At 41.9% G+C, this 15,429-nt stretch overlaps 1 non-coding gene across 1 annotated transcript; it reads left to right on the top strand.

Moving 5' to 3' along the window:
* The first annotated feature begins 14,445 nt into the window (after positions 1-14,445).
* Positions 14,446-14,571, top strand: LOC114116497 (U6atac minor spliceosomal RNA). Its single transcript, XR_003590401.1, has one exon. It is a non-coding gene; the product is annotated as a U6atac minor spliceosomal RNA (small nuclear RNA).
* Positions 14,572-15,429: the final 858 nt, after the last annotated feature.

Here is a 15,429-nt window from a genome sequence, read left to right as displayed (position 1 = left end):
TGAGAGAGTCTGCAGTGGGGTAGGATACACCGAGAAAAGGAAGGATAAGAGATGTGCTAAAAGAATCCTAGTGGGTTTGAGTCCTGGTTCCCACTGCTTGGGAGGCACAGCTTAACTCTGCATGGATTTGTTTGTTTAATCTTTTCATTGGTTGCTAGAAACACACCAGGATGTGTCTAAATAATCTTTCACTTTCTGTGTATCCTACTTCACGTCAAGTTTTTATCGCTTGCAACCTTTAAAAGAACCCTGATTATACAAGGATTTGCTCTGATGTTGGTTCCTTGCTTCTCCTTCTTCTATGTTGTTTCCTCTGCTTTTATAAATCACCAGCCATTTTCATTCTTTTGTGGATAATTTTTTCCGTTTATGTCCTCTCCATTTCTCCCTGATCTTGCCTTATTTCCTTTCCCTCTCTCTTCTCCCTTCTTTCCTTCCTCCCTCCCCCACACCTTTCTCTAACACTGTCCAGATGTCCACCGTTGTTGCATCCTAGTGGTTATCATTCATTTTGTATAAACAACCAGTTTAAAGGTGTTTTCAATTGCATCCTGAAGGCCTTTGGAAGTGATTCTTTGGCAGCTATTCTTCAGGATTATGTTGAAGATGAAGATTCAGAGTTGGACCATAAGGAAAGCTGAGCATCGAAGAATGATGCCTTTGAAGTGTGGTGCTGGAGAAGACTCTTCAGATTCCCTTGGACTGCAAGGAAATCAAGCCAGTCAATCTTAAAGGAAATCAACCTTGAATATTCATTGGAAAGACCAATGCTGAGGCTGAAGCTCCAATAATACTTTGGCCACCTGATGCGAAGAACTGGCTCATTGGAAAAGACCCTGATGCTGGGAAAGATTGGATACTGGGAAAGATTGAAGGCAGGAGGAGAAGGGAACAACAGAGGATGAGATGGTTGGATGGTATCACCCACTCAATGGACATAAGCTTGAGCAAGCTCCGGGAGGTATTGAAAGATAGGGATGTCTGGTGTGCTGCAGTCCATGGGGTCACAAAGAATAAGATATGACTTAGTGACTAAACAACAACAGCAAAAACAGCAAACATTCAGAAACTAGAAATAAAACGTGACTCTCCTGTTGATTACCTTTGAATTATATAGTTACAGATGATTCTTTTGGGCTTTTTATCGTTCTGGATTTGTTTTGTTTTTATTAAAAATAATTAAAATATTTTGTCATTGATCACATGAATTTGTTGCATACTTACCTGTTTCTCGGAGAAGGCAATGGCACCCCACTCCAGTACTCTTGCCTGGAAAATCCCATGGACAGAGGAGCCTGGTAGGCTGCAGTCCATGGGGTCGCCAAGAGTCAGACAGGACTGAGCGACTTCACTTTCACTTTTCACTTTCATGCATTGGAGAAGGAAATGGCAACCCACTCCAGTGTTCTTGCCTGGAGAATCCCAGGGACGGCAGAGCCTGGTGGGCTGCCATCTATGGGGTCGCACAGGGTTGGACACGACTGAAGTGACTTAGCAGTACCTGTTTCTCATTTGTCCTTGTTGGTGAAGTATGTAATATTAAAAGATTTATCTAAAGATGACTCAATCAAAAAGTCTTCCCTAAGAAAGTCTGGAGACTTATAACTTAATTCTCCTTGGGAAATATGAATGGATAAATGAAAAAATAGATGAATGGGTAGGGGAATGAATGTGTTTCCCCTAGACAAAAAGCAGATACCATCATGGCAAAGCCTTGTTCAGTATAAGACCCTTAGATAATTTACCAGACTGTCAGTTTCTTTCAGCAGATATGCCTGTGCTATTTGACCAAAGATAAATATTCAGTAAATTCTCTGGGCAAAACCTGGTAATGGCATATTTGACAGCTTTAAATAGAGGAAGAAAACTATACGTCTGGATTTAAATAGAGAAAGAAAGCCAATAAAGGAAAGGCAGATGCTCAATACAAATATTTTAGCAAATCACAAAGACAGTGAGAAAGAGGAAGATCAAGCTAAAAATAATGCTCTCTCAAATGAAACATCTGGCCAAGGAGAGTCAGATGCGGTACCTTTGGTCTAAAGGGACCTTTAACCTAAATTATTATAGAAGGAGTTGCCATATGGATGGCAAATTAGGGGAAAAATAAGTCAGTTAAGGAGAAACGGAGGTAAAGAGAATGATAATACACAGGATATGGAGAACCTGGTCCCATGCATGAGTGCTAAGTTGCTTCAGTTGTGTCCGACTCTGTGCGACCCCATGGGCTGAAGCCCGCCAGGCTCCTCTGTCCATGCGGATTCTCCAGGCAAGAATACTGGAGTGGGTTGCCATTTCCTTCTCCAAAGAGTACCCATGGAAACGTATATCGGAACCACATTTGTGCAAAATTCTCTGGTCATATATCCTATGTCTTCTACCCAAGCAAATCTACTTGAAAGTTATTTATATTTCAAAGTTTCAGGAATGTTTCAGAACGTTGTACAGACAAATGTATATAAAGATGTTGACTGGAGTATCACTGTTAATAAGAAGAAAGAAATTGAAATCACTGAAGTATCAACTGGAGGTTCCTGTCTGCATTATGGCGTATCCAGTGAATATCATACAGCAGTTAACCCTGAGATTTATTGATTTATGTTCATGGGCATGGGTATATATTCAACATACTCATATATAATTTTAGCCGAAAAAGAAGATTTTAAAGTAGTGTGTATAAAGTGATCTTGTTTTCATTAAAAATATTAACATGCATATGAATTCATATATATAAATACAGCATTTTTAACATTCTGAAAACTTGTGCCAGAATGTTTGCAATAGTTCTATTTGGAATTTTTGTTGTTGTTGTTTAGTCACTAAGTCATGTCTGACTCTTTTTGACCCCATGGACTGTAGCCCACCAGCCTCCTCTGGCTATGGAATTCTCCAGGTAAGAATACTGGAGCAGGTTGCCATTTCCTACTCCAGGGGATCCTCCAGACCCAGGGATTTAATCTGAGTCTCCTGCATTGGTAGGCGGATTCTTTACCACTGAGCCATCAGGGAAGCCCATGTGGGATTGGAAGTATTTAAAGGTGTGTTTGCCTATCTTGGTTGTCTATTTTTCTATAAGGAATACAAGTTAATAACATAATAATATAAATTGAGTTTTAAAGAGGAGATGGGGACACTCTTGACACCCGTAAGTCAATTCCTGCCATTTCACATTTCATTCCTAGACATCCCACTCTCCCCACTACCTTCTTCTGACCCTCAGTCCCTGGAAGAGGTGGATGGAGCCCATCCACCCGGACATTCCCCCTGGGGCCCTGGAGCTGAGACGCTGAAAGGCAGAGCCACAGAGTGAGTGCCAAACTGAAAAGCCACGCAGGGTAGAATCCAGAGTTAGCACTGGGCCCAGCCAAAGCCACTCGTAAACTGAGCGGTGGCAGAGCGGAGAGGCCCAGAATAAGCTTGAAAGGCAGTTTGCAGAGAGGCAAAGGGTGGAAGGCAGATGCCAGAGGGGAACGGAGGTGAGGCCAAGGGACCCGCTGTGGAACGGAAGGCGAAGCTTTGCTTTCGGCCCCTCCAGTTCCCATTCCTGCCTGATCTGACTCTTCCATTTATGACTTTTAAAACTTGCATGAATTTTCTGTTTTACTTCTTAACTAAGATTGCCTCTTAAGCCAGGATGAGAGATACTTTATATTCATTGCGATAACCTTGATAAAGACAGAAAAGCATCCTTGAAAGCAAGCAAAAGGATAGGGCAGCACAAGTGGACCCTGGGTGGGCTGCCATCACTTCACCGTTGTCCACGGCCCCGTGAGAGACTCGCCAGCATGTCGAACGCCCAGCAGAGCTTTTACTTTTTCATCCTTGGCCACAATGACTGGGAAACTGGGGCGGCTGTTCTCTCTCAAGAGCAAGCTGGAAAACACAGGAAGTAAAATCTTGATAAACATTCTCCTGAGGCAGCTGCAATTCCTAAGTCATATCTACCCCAAAATGTCTGTTTTTATGTGTGTTTCCTGAAAGACTTTTGAAGGTGAGGAATTTTACAGGGCAATTCTCTTTTCAATATTCTGAATTCTGTTGTGCAGAACTTAGCCTGATGTGCATAACAGCCTTGGCTACAAAAAGCACTATATAAATGCATCATCAATATAATAATATAAATTGAATTAGAATGTTCATTCTGTTCTGCAATTTCTTTCCTGAGCTGATTATATCTGAAATAGCTCTTGTTAGAGGCTTTCTCATTCTGAGGAACTCACTGTCCTGTTCCAGCCCTCCATCAGGTACCACCTGTTTGACACTTTCTATTCTTTTTTTTTTCCTAAGTAGCCCACATGAGGATTTGAAGTGCAGAGTCATGGCATTAGAATTACAGCCTGCTGTTTCTCCTGATTAAGTTTTTCTGTTAGTAAGTTAAGGTTGCACTTTGAAGAATAAAGGATGACAGTTTGGATACTGATGGTTGATGAGGTCAAATGATGGTCCAACAAATGATGATCTTAATGTTTTCTCTAACAGTCCTCTTCTCATTATATAATTCATTTTTTATCCTCATATAGGAGTATTTGCAGTGTCTTAAATCACTCACCATTCAAGTGAACTGGATAAGTGTTTATATAAGTGTCTAAATTATGCTAGAAATGGGTCCTTAAATATATATGTGTGTGTATATATATATATATATATATATATATATATATATATAGAGAGAGAGAGAGAGAGAGAGAGAGAGACTTTATTTTTTAGAACAGTCTTGGAATTACAGAAAATTGAGCAATGAGTTTAAGCAGGAAGTTCTCATATGCCTCTCCCTACCCCACACCATGTTTCCCCTTTTATTAACATCTGACATTAACATGGTGCATTTGTTACAATTAATGAACCAAGGAGTGTGTGTTAGTCACTAGGTCATGCCCGACTCTTTGCAACACCATGAACTGTAGCCCACCAGGCTCCTCTGTCCATGGGATTCTGCAGGCAAGGATACCAGAGAGGGTAGCCTTTTCCTTTTCCAGGGGATCTTCCCAACCCAGGGATCAAACCCAGGTCTCCTGCATTGCAGGCGGATTCTTTACCAGCTGAGCTACCAGGGAAGCCCATGAACTGATATGGATACATTATTAATTAAAATCCAGAGCTTGTTTGGATTTTACTTTGTTTTTACCTAGTGCCTTTTTTCTGTTCCAGGATCCCATCCAAGATACATAGTACACTCAGTTGTCATGTCTCCATTAGGTCACCCTTGGCTGTATAAAACAAAACCCCAAACAAGTAAGATCCCCACAGAACAAATTCAAGGACAAGAGACACAGGTGCTGAGATTTGCCTTCTCCCGGTGACTCCCACCCTGGGCGTGTATCTCTCTTCCCTTCCCTTGATCTGTCCCTCAGCATTGGTAAGGTAGACTGTAACTTTCACCCATGAAGATTAAAAAGTGAGGAATAGAAAAATGTAAGGTATATGAAATAATATTATATATAATATATACATACACACACACCATAGTGTCTTCATCCATTCATTTAGAAAAGCAGTGCAGAGGAGTCCATTTCCAGGGCAGAAATAGAGACACAGACACAGGGAACAGACTTGTGGACACAGATGGGGAAGGAGAGGGCGGGATGAACTGGGAGCAGGTCCGACGTATACACACTACCACGTGTAAGACAGAGAGCTTGTGGGACGTTCCTGTATGGCATAGGGAGCTCAACTTGGTGCTCTGTGATGGCCTAGATGAGTGGGATGGGTGTAGGGTGACAGGGAGGTCCAGGAGGGAGGGGATATATGGGTACATATAGCTGATTCACTTCATTGTACAGCAGAAACTAATGCAACATTGTAAAGCAATTACACTCCAATAAAAAAATGTATATGGAAAAGTGACTCAATAATAATAAATTCTCTGAATAACCTCCTATATGCAGATGACACCATCCTTATGGCAGAAAGAGAAGTGGAACTAAAGAGCCTCTTGATGAAGGTGAGAGAGGAGAGTGAAAAAGCTGGCTTAAAATGCAACATTCAAAAAACAAAGATTGTGGCATCCAGTTCCATCACATCATGGCAAATAGATGGGGAAACAATGGAAACAGCGACAGGCTTTATTTTCTGGGGCTCCAAAATCACTGTGGATGGTGACTGCAGCCATGAAATTAAAAGGCACTTGCTCCTTGGAAGAAAAGTTTTGACAAACTTAGTGTTTTTAAAAAGCAGGGACATTACTTGCCAACAAAGGTCTGTCTAGTCAAAGCTATGGTTTTTCCAGTAGTCATGTATGGATGTGAGAGTTGGACCATAAAGAAGGCAGAGCACTGAAGAACTGATATTTTTGAACTGTGGTGTTAGAGAAGACTCTTGAGAGTCCCTTGGACTTCAAGGAGATCAAATCAGTTCATCCTAAAGGAAATCAACCCAGAGTATTCATTGGAAGGACTGATGCTGAAGCTGAAGCTCCAATACTTTGGCTAGCTGATGTGAAGGGCCAACTCCTTGGAAAAGACCCTGATGCTGGGAAAGATTGAAGGCAGGAGGAGAAGGGGATGACAGAGGATGAGATGATTGGATGGCATCACCAACTCAATGGACATGAGTTTGAGCAAGTTCCAGGAGATGGTGAAGGACAGGGAGGCCTGGTGTGCTGCAGTCCATGGGGTCACAAAGAGTCAGACAGGACTGAGCAACTGAACAACAACAAAAATAGCTTTGTTATCTCCTATCCCAATAGAAGTGTCAACTTGCTTCACTGAACTCCCAAAGGTCTTTATTCTAATGTAAAGTTGGTACCAAATTACGGTTTTCCTCTTTTCCAGTGCCTAGGTGGCTTGATTTGGTATTGTCTGGTTTTGTCTGTGTAACTGGCTCTCTGAAGGTACTTTTATGCTCAGTCAAGTGCTAAAGTCCTTTTTGTACACAAACTCAAGCCTTTTCTGAATTTAAAAGATCTTAGATGATTTCCTCCTACTTAGTTCTAGTTTCTAGTTTGAGAAACTTGCTACAGAGTTTAGTCCAAGCTTCAGGGTGCCTCCAAAGTCTAGGGTCCTCTTCCAGAGGCCATCTTCCTTCTTCACTGAAGAAACATTCTAGGCAGTTCTTTAGGCAAATATGTTCCTGTCACAATGTGACCTTGGCCGAGATATTGGCTTGTCTTCTTGGCCTTGGCTGACTAGAGCAGATGTGGCCACCAGGCCAAGGACAATCTATAAGCTATGAGGTGTGGAGCAAGAATGTTGTTCAACCAGAGTCATGAGGATTAAATTGGATTAATCCGAATTTCTGAAATGAAACCTAGAGAATGAAGCCAGAAAGGTTGTAGTGCAGAAGGGCCGTGAAGGATCATGAACAAGAGAAATGATGAGTAAGCAGACATCTTGAGTAAACCAGAGTGATAAGTAAGTGGAAACCAGATGCCACAGGTAGTTGTTTGCCACACTGGGCGAGGTAAAAAGAGAGATAGGAAAATGCTGACTCATTATACTAGGAGAATTCTATGGACTTCAGGGGCTGAGGGCATGACAAGGTAACCAGGATTTAGAATTACCTTGGATCCCCTGACAACCTCCCAGCTCACGAGCTTCATGCCTTTTCAGGGTTGCCTCATCTTTCCAATACCTTCAGGTTCCACAGATATCTTTGTTGTCCTCCCTTCCACGTGCATCCTTACATTGCTCAGATCTTGTTTCTCAAGAAAACATCAGGGAGGTTAAAGTGCACATGTGCCTTTTCTCCATTCAGGTTGGCAGGAACTGCAGTCAACTCTGCAACTGATTCAACCTTTTCCAGCTCAGCTTCTTTGCCCTGCACATCTCAGAAATGTTCCAAATTGTTCCATAGATGTTTGACCTTCATCTCCAACACAGGGAAATAAGTAGCCTTACAAAAGCCCAATTAATGGAATAAAATTAATTTATATCATGGGCAAAAATGTTGTACCCGCCCCACAAGATTTCCCATCTGCTTGCATTGTGTCCTTAGGTTAACTGACTCACCTTAATCAAGTCAGTTATTCATTATTTGATTTCAGACCAGTTATAGGTCTTCTCACTTGCCCTCTAATAATGAGTCACTGATATTTACATATGCAAGGTACTAGCCTAAGAAATGCATATGTAATTATTTTAATCCTCTCATCAACACTCTAAGGAAGGTATGTATAAGCATTATTTCTTTTTGTATGTAAGGATATTAAGGCTTAGAGAGGTTAAGTAATTGGTCAGAGTTCACACATATGTCATTAATAAGTGAGACATGATGTAAAACCTGATAGGGAGCCTTAGTTCTTAACCAGAGCCAGGTTTGCTGGTTAAGAACTAGTCCTTCCTACATAGTGGTAGTTGGCACTCAGGTTCACATTCAGTCGACTGCTTACCTGGGTCTCCCTGAGGTCTAGACTCTCCATTAATGCAGTCAGCCTGACTGTAGACTAATCATTGATAAACACTCCTGAAGGGCGAGTATTGTGGAAATAAACTTGAGTAGCTCTTCACCCTGGAGCCATAGGAATCCAACCCCCAATGTCTGCTTCCTCAAATCACCTGTCTGAACCAGGTTGCCTCAATATTCAGTCATTTCCACGGTGGAATGACTTGGCAGAACAACATTTTCATCTAGAGATTGATGTATTTCTTCCATTTCATCAGCAGCTGGCACTGTTTTTTTCTATGAACATCGGGGCTTATAAGGTAAGAGACATTGAAAGGTGTGGTCATAAGGATACCCACAGCTGCAGGACATTGACCATTCCCTGTTCTCCAGTAACGGTGAATTCTGCCGAGTCCCCCTTCTCTGGGGTCCTGCTGCCCTGCATGGCTGTCTGTGTGATGGGCTCAGGTGGGTGCTGTGATGGAAGTGGTCTGCTCTGTTTACAGGAGCTTGCATTAGAAAAGTTGCCATTTTCCAAGGAGTTCTCTTCCTGTTATAATGATCCCTTGCTAGGGGAGTGAGTGACACCCTCCATTCAGGCTCCTAATGCCTTTTCCTAATAAAGGGAGAAAGGAAAAGATGGACTCCAAATTATAAAGCTCCTCATGCCAACCTCAGGTTGTCCAATAGTAGATTTTTCCTTCTCCTAGGAATTCGCTACCTCTGAATCAAGGCCCAGTTTTACAGGAACTGATAGCTCTCCAACAATTTCTGAGCAGTTTCTAGTGGGAGAGCTACCCGAATATAACGGGTGGCCTTTCCAGGAGTATTCCTCTCCCTTTCTTTATTGGACAAGCCCTTCTCTTACTACTGGAAACACCAGTTACTCTTTCCCCAGTCTTCCTTACAATTAGTATATAGGCAAGTAACTCAATATTGACCCATGGAACCTGAAGAAATGTCTGATAAGGGTTTGGAAAAAAGGTTTTTCTTCCTAGAAATAGAAAGGATCCCTAGTCTCTTTTCTGAATGTGATTTGTCAACATGTGACCTTTGGAACCTTTGCAGCCTTTTTGAGGTCATGAGGGGAGGCATCAATGTCACATTTTAGGTGTCAAAGCACAAAGAAGAACTCCAGGTTCATGGGTTGTTGCACCCAACTTGGAAATTCCCTGCCTTGACTTACTTGTTATAGTGAAAGAAAGTGAAAGTGAAAATTACGCCGCTCGGTCATGTCCAACTCTTTGTGACCCCATGGACTATAGTCCACCAGGCTCCTCCATCCATGGGATTCTCCAGGCAAGAATACTGGAGTGGGTTGCCATTTCCTTCTCCAGGGGATCTTCGTGACCCAGAGATTGAGCCCAGGTCTCTTGCATTGCAGGCAGACGCTTTAATAGTAATAATAGTAACTGTGTGGGCTTTCCAAGTGGTTCAGTGGTAAGAATCTACCTGCCACTGCAGGAGATGCAGGTTTGATCCTTGGGTCGGGAAGGTACCCTGGAGGAGGAAATGGCAACCCATTCCAGTATTCTTGCTTGGAAAATTCCATGGACAGAAGAGCCTGGCAGGCTGCAGCCTGTGGGGTCACAAAGATTCGGACATGACTGAGTGACAGGCATGCACAATAGTAACTGTTATTGTTATTCCTGGCAATAAGGATAATTAATACATCTATAGAGCCTATAGACATATTTAATTATTATGTAACATTATAAATATCTATATTGTTTAAACTATACCTTTTAGTTGAGTGCTCTATTATTTGCAGACGAAAACACCCTAACCAACATGCTTGCCACCCTGTTCCTTGCTCTCTCAAAGCCTTAGAGATCTTCAAGAGGCTTCTTTAGAAAGCAGATTTGAGCCTATGCCATCTAAAATATATACTCCTCCCATCATGGAGTGAATCTTCTTTTCCCAGGATCCTTCAAAGTAGTCTCTTCTCCTGAGAAGAAGCATCCTGAAGTCCACAGCTAAAGGGTCCTGGGAAACCAGGTGTGAACTTTCCATATCTTTATTTTCAGCCTGGTGAGTTATGCAGACAATAGAAAATAGTACACATAGTTCCTAGAGGACCATTCTGTCATGAAAACATCTGAAAATGAAGACTTGGAGTGAGAATGGGTGAAATATTTCTAAGATTCCTCTATTAGTCTCATTCCCTTCCCTTCACATTTCAAAAAGTCTATCAGGTTATTCTAAGGGCTCAGGAGGCCCTGAGGAGCTGTAATTAGTCCACTGCAGTGAATATTTATCTGGACATGTCTGCCCATAGCAATCATTTTCCTGGTTCACACATTCCACTTGACAATATTTTATATAATAAAATAAACACCATCACCAAAGAGCTCTATAAGCTATAAAATATTATACAGAATTAACTTATGATGATGACAAAGATTTATTCATTACCTGCTCTCAATATTACTGACTCAGGGTCCTAGGAATATATTTATATTTTAGCCTGTTTTATTACCTTATTCAACTATCCACATAACCTGATTTTGCACCAAATATATTGACTGTGTCAGAACTGGTTGTGTTTCCTTTCGTTGCTATTGAATTATATCTCACGTTTTTATTAATAGTTATGACCAAAGTTGGTCAGCATTTTACAATTTACAGTTGGTTTTTCCTGTATGTTGGGGTTTCCCCAATGGTTCAACAGGTAAAGAATCTGGCTGCAGTGCAGGAGACCTGGATTTGGTCTCTAGGTCGGGAAGAACCCCTGGAGAAGGAAATGGCAACCCACTCCAGTATTCTTGCCTAAAAAAGCCCATGGACAGAGGAGCCTGGTGGGCTATAGTCTAAAGCGTCGCAAAGAGTCAAACACGACTGAGCTTGCTGTCGCATATCTTAATTCGTTGGAGCTTCGTAACAATCTTCTTTGAAGATAAGAGTATGGAGGCTCAGACTTGTTCAAGGTGACTCAGGAAAAAGCCAGAAAAGGAGTCGGTTCTCCTAAAGGCAAAGAAAGTCCTTGCTTCTGGGGAGTGTTGACACTCCTCTGGATCACCTATGGTTTTAAGATGGAAAAGGGACCACAGGGGCAAGAGATTGGAGTTCAGTAAGGAAGGATGACATGTTGACAACAAGCTAGGTAGATCTTTCAGGGCTGGATGGGCCATGGGGGATATTTGATGAATTGGTGATATCCTGAATTACCGCAGAGCTTCCCCTGTAGCTCAGTCAGTAAACAATCCATGTGCAATGCAGGAATCTGCCTGCGATGCAGTAGACCTAGGTGTGATTCCTGGGTTGGGAAGATCCCCTGAAGAAAGAAATGGTAACCCACTCTAGTACTCTTGCCTGGGAAATCCCATGGACAGAGGAGCCTGGCAGGCTACAATCCATGGGGTCTCAAGAGTTGGACATGACTTAGCAACTAAACCACTGTGAATGACCACGTGGTTAATTTGTCGTGGTTCCCAGGCAAGTTATCAGGGCAAGTTACTCACCTCAGTTTCCTCATCAGTAAAACAGAGTTCCCAATAGCACCCACCTCAAAATACTGTTGGTTTACATGAGTCAGAACATTGCTTACCTAATAAGCGCTTCATAAACTTCTGCTAGTTTGGTTTCTATCCTGTGGGAACACTTAGTGTGGGTGAGGAGAGAGATAGGGCCATTCAGCTACTTTTGTCTTCCTACAGACCCTTCCCATCTCTCTATCCTTGTAAAAGTTCTGGATAACGTGTAGATTACAGAGTCTGTGTGTCAGTGTCCTCAGGGATCACCAAACCTTGATGGTAAGCACCCTGGTTGTAAAGTGAAGCTTGAACTTAAATGAAAACTGTAATATTCAGCTCTGCTCACTGTTTAAGGAGTTCCTTTAAAGGGCTTAATAAAGAGGATCAGCAAGATCCCTGGGTATTAAACACATCTTCCAAAGCAATATTTTAATGAGGTTAAGTATAATACAGTAAACCCTTGGATTAATCTTCCCTTAAACTACCCATGAGCTCAAGATGCAGAGAAAAATATCCTCAGAAAATTGCTGGGACTTTTATTGAACCCATGTGTCAAATGCAAGAAAATTACAGGTGCTTGACTCCTAACCCCCATCAGGGCTGGTGTGGTCTCTCCTTAAAATCCCAAGATGAAAAACGAGGATCACAGAGCGAACTTGACAATATTGCTTCTTTGTTGCTCCTTTGAAGGCTCTGAAGCAGCGATCTCAGGCTGGGTTTCTCCTGGGGGGCTGGTGGGCCAGTTGTGCCCACTGAGATATTTCCTAGTGCTGGGGATGGAGAGTTTCTTTGCTCAAGCCCTCACGGTGTGTCTCCCTGCAAAGACTGTCTTGCCTCTGAGAGCTCCCAGTTTATTTTTAACAACTGGTGCCAAGACCTAGCATTGTCTGCCTGCATCAGAGTGTGGGCAGAGAGGACACACGCACACAGTTTCAGAGCATGGGGGCCACTTGTCTGGGGTTAGTCATGAGGAAGTGGCTGCCGCCTCCTCTGGCAGTCTTTTATAACTGAGCTGTTTCAGGTTCTCTGTCCTTATGTACACAGTTTAATTTTGAGGGCTTTAGTTTAATTTTGTCCTTCGAATGCCTTTATAAATTACAGCATCTTGTGGTGATTGTTTTTCTTTTTTGGAAAGGAAAGGACTAGTACACACATCTCTGAAATGAAAGAGAGGAAGGGAGAATAAAGGATGAGGATAAAGAGGAAGAGGGAGCTGCCAGGGAGGGAAGAAAGGCAGCTATTCTCTTCCGTTTCTCCTTTATCTTGGACACTGAGACAGACACAAATGACCTCAGTGGACCTCAAAGGGCAGATGGAGTAAGATGATTTATGTGGGGTTTGATTTGATAAGTTGGACATGGGTTGTCCGATTTCCCCACATTCTCTCCACTTTTTGCTCTGATTTATTCCTTTCAGTTAAGCACTGCCTTTCTCTAAGATGCTCCTTAAAAGGCAAATCCTCTGAGAAGGCTAATCATGAAGTTTTAAACTCTTGACAAGAATGAAATTCACAGATTAGTGGTTCCCAAACCCAGCTGATGATCCCAAGCCCCTAGGGTACTTGTTAAGCATACAGATTTCAGGGCCTTACCCCAGACCTTGTGGAGGAGTCAGAAGGTCTAATGACATGAATCTGCATCTGTATTTATAAAAAACAAAACAAAACGTTTTAGGTGTTTCAATGATTTGGGAATTTCTTACAGATTCCCAGACATGCCTCCACCTCTAATTTGTCATCCTAGAAAGAAAGGAAGGGCACAATCGTAGAACTGTACTGGGTCCTTCTAGAATGAAGATTCTAGAAAGAGGGTTCAAGTTCTCAAGCGTTAGTTTCTCAGTCGTGTCTGACTCTTTGCGACCTCATGGACTGTAGCCTGCCATGCCCCTCTGTCCATGGAATTCTCCAGGCAAGAATATTGGAGTGGGTTGCCATTCCCTTCTCCAGGGGATCTTCCCAACCCAGGGACTGAACTCAGGTCTCCTGCATTGCAGGTGGATTCTTTACCATCTGAACTACCAAGGAAACCTAGAAAGAGGGTAAAGAAGGTAACTGTTTTATTTTTTATTTTTAGTTTTTTATTTTTTAAATTTTGAAATCTTTAATTCTTACATGCGTTCCCAAACATGAACCCCCCTCTCACCTCCCTCCCCATAACATCTCTCTGAAGACAGTGGAGAATTGCTACTCAACACTTTTGCTCTAAATTGGCTGTGCCAGTGGAAATGTACCTTCATCCAAAGTCATCTTTATCAATACAGTTTCATAAAACCATTGCAGAAAGCTTTGTTTTCCTTCTGGCACTTCAAATATTGAAGCCAGTCAACAAGTTGATACTGATCTTCTGGCCTTGATATTTTACTGGTTTAAATACAGAACCAGTCCATGTCAAGGGCTTCCCTGGTGGCTCAGAGGTTAAAGCGTCTGCCTGCAATGCGAGAGACCTGGGTTTGATCCCTGGGTTGGGAAGATCCCCTGGAGAAGGAAATGGCAACCCACTCCAGTATTCTTGCCCAGAGAATCCCATGGACGGAGGAGCCTGGTGGGCTACAGTCCACGGGGTCGCAAAAAGTCAGACACGACTGAGCGACTTCACTTTCACTTTCCATGTCAAGAAAAAGAGAGCTTAATTAATCAATTAAAAAGAACACGTGCATGTTGTATGAAAGGAGAAAAGGTGAGAACTTCCTCTGACAAAGTTGGACGAGGCTCTCGGGCTTGACAACACGCATATGGTTAAGGCATTGTCACCTACTTCGTGGTAGCTAACCACTGTTTTTTGATTTGAGAGACTAGCATTGAAACATATACATTACCGTATGTAAAATAGTCAGTGGGAGTTTGATGTATAACGCAGGACATCCAAAGGCGGTGCTCTGTGACAACCTGGAGGGATGGGGTGGGGAGAGACATGAGAGGGGGTTTCAGGATGGAGGGGAACACAAGTATGCCTATGGCCAATTCATATTGATGTATGGCAAAAACCATCACAATATTGTAATGCTTTTAAATTGAATTAAAATAAGCTAATTAATTAAAAAAAGAATGCATGTACATTCGTCTATATTGGCAGGTTATTTCAGTTTACCTGTAGGTGTGATGATCACAGATGGAGGTCCTGGTGATGAAGCATCATCATTTGGCTTCTGTTTCTTCCTTGCTTATTTCTTAAAATAAAACGGAAGAGTTTAGAGTCTATTCTTGGGACACATGAAGGTAATAATGGGACTCTGCATTCTATTTTTAATAATTGAATACAAAATCAGGATTAAACACTGTATATTCACTTCATAATAAAAGTTCGCGAGCTAACAAAAAAATCATGTTTCTTTATGTTTTTGGTGATAAGTATTTCAGCTCATTCTTTTTTAGCACTGGTTACTCATGTTGAATTGAAATTATCATTTGGATTTATACAGTTGATAAATAGATAAGTAGAAAAGAAACAAAATGAAAACAAAAGGTCCATTTGTTCATTCATTTGGTTGTTTTATGTCGTAGGGAGTTCAGATATCACTCCCAGAAGCATTTAGATAGAATAAAAAATACCCCAAAGCCTTCAGTAACACAAAGATCCCAGAGAAATATTTTATTTTCTACTTTATTTTTTATTTTACTTTGTTTAAAAAAATTGTTTAT

Source organism: Ovis aries, chromosome 9 (genome assembly GCF_016772045.2).
Source record: "Ovis aries strain OAR_USU_Benz2616 breed Rambouillet chromosome 9, ARS-UI_Ramb_v3.0, whole genome shotgun sequence".
In the NCBI taxonomy this organism is placed as follows: Eukaryota; Metazoa; Chordata; class Mammalia; order Artiodactyla; family Bovidae; genus Ovis; species Ovis aries.
Note: the sequence above shows the minus strand (reverse complement) of the source record. Positions and strands in the feature narration are given on the sequence as shown.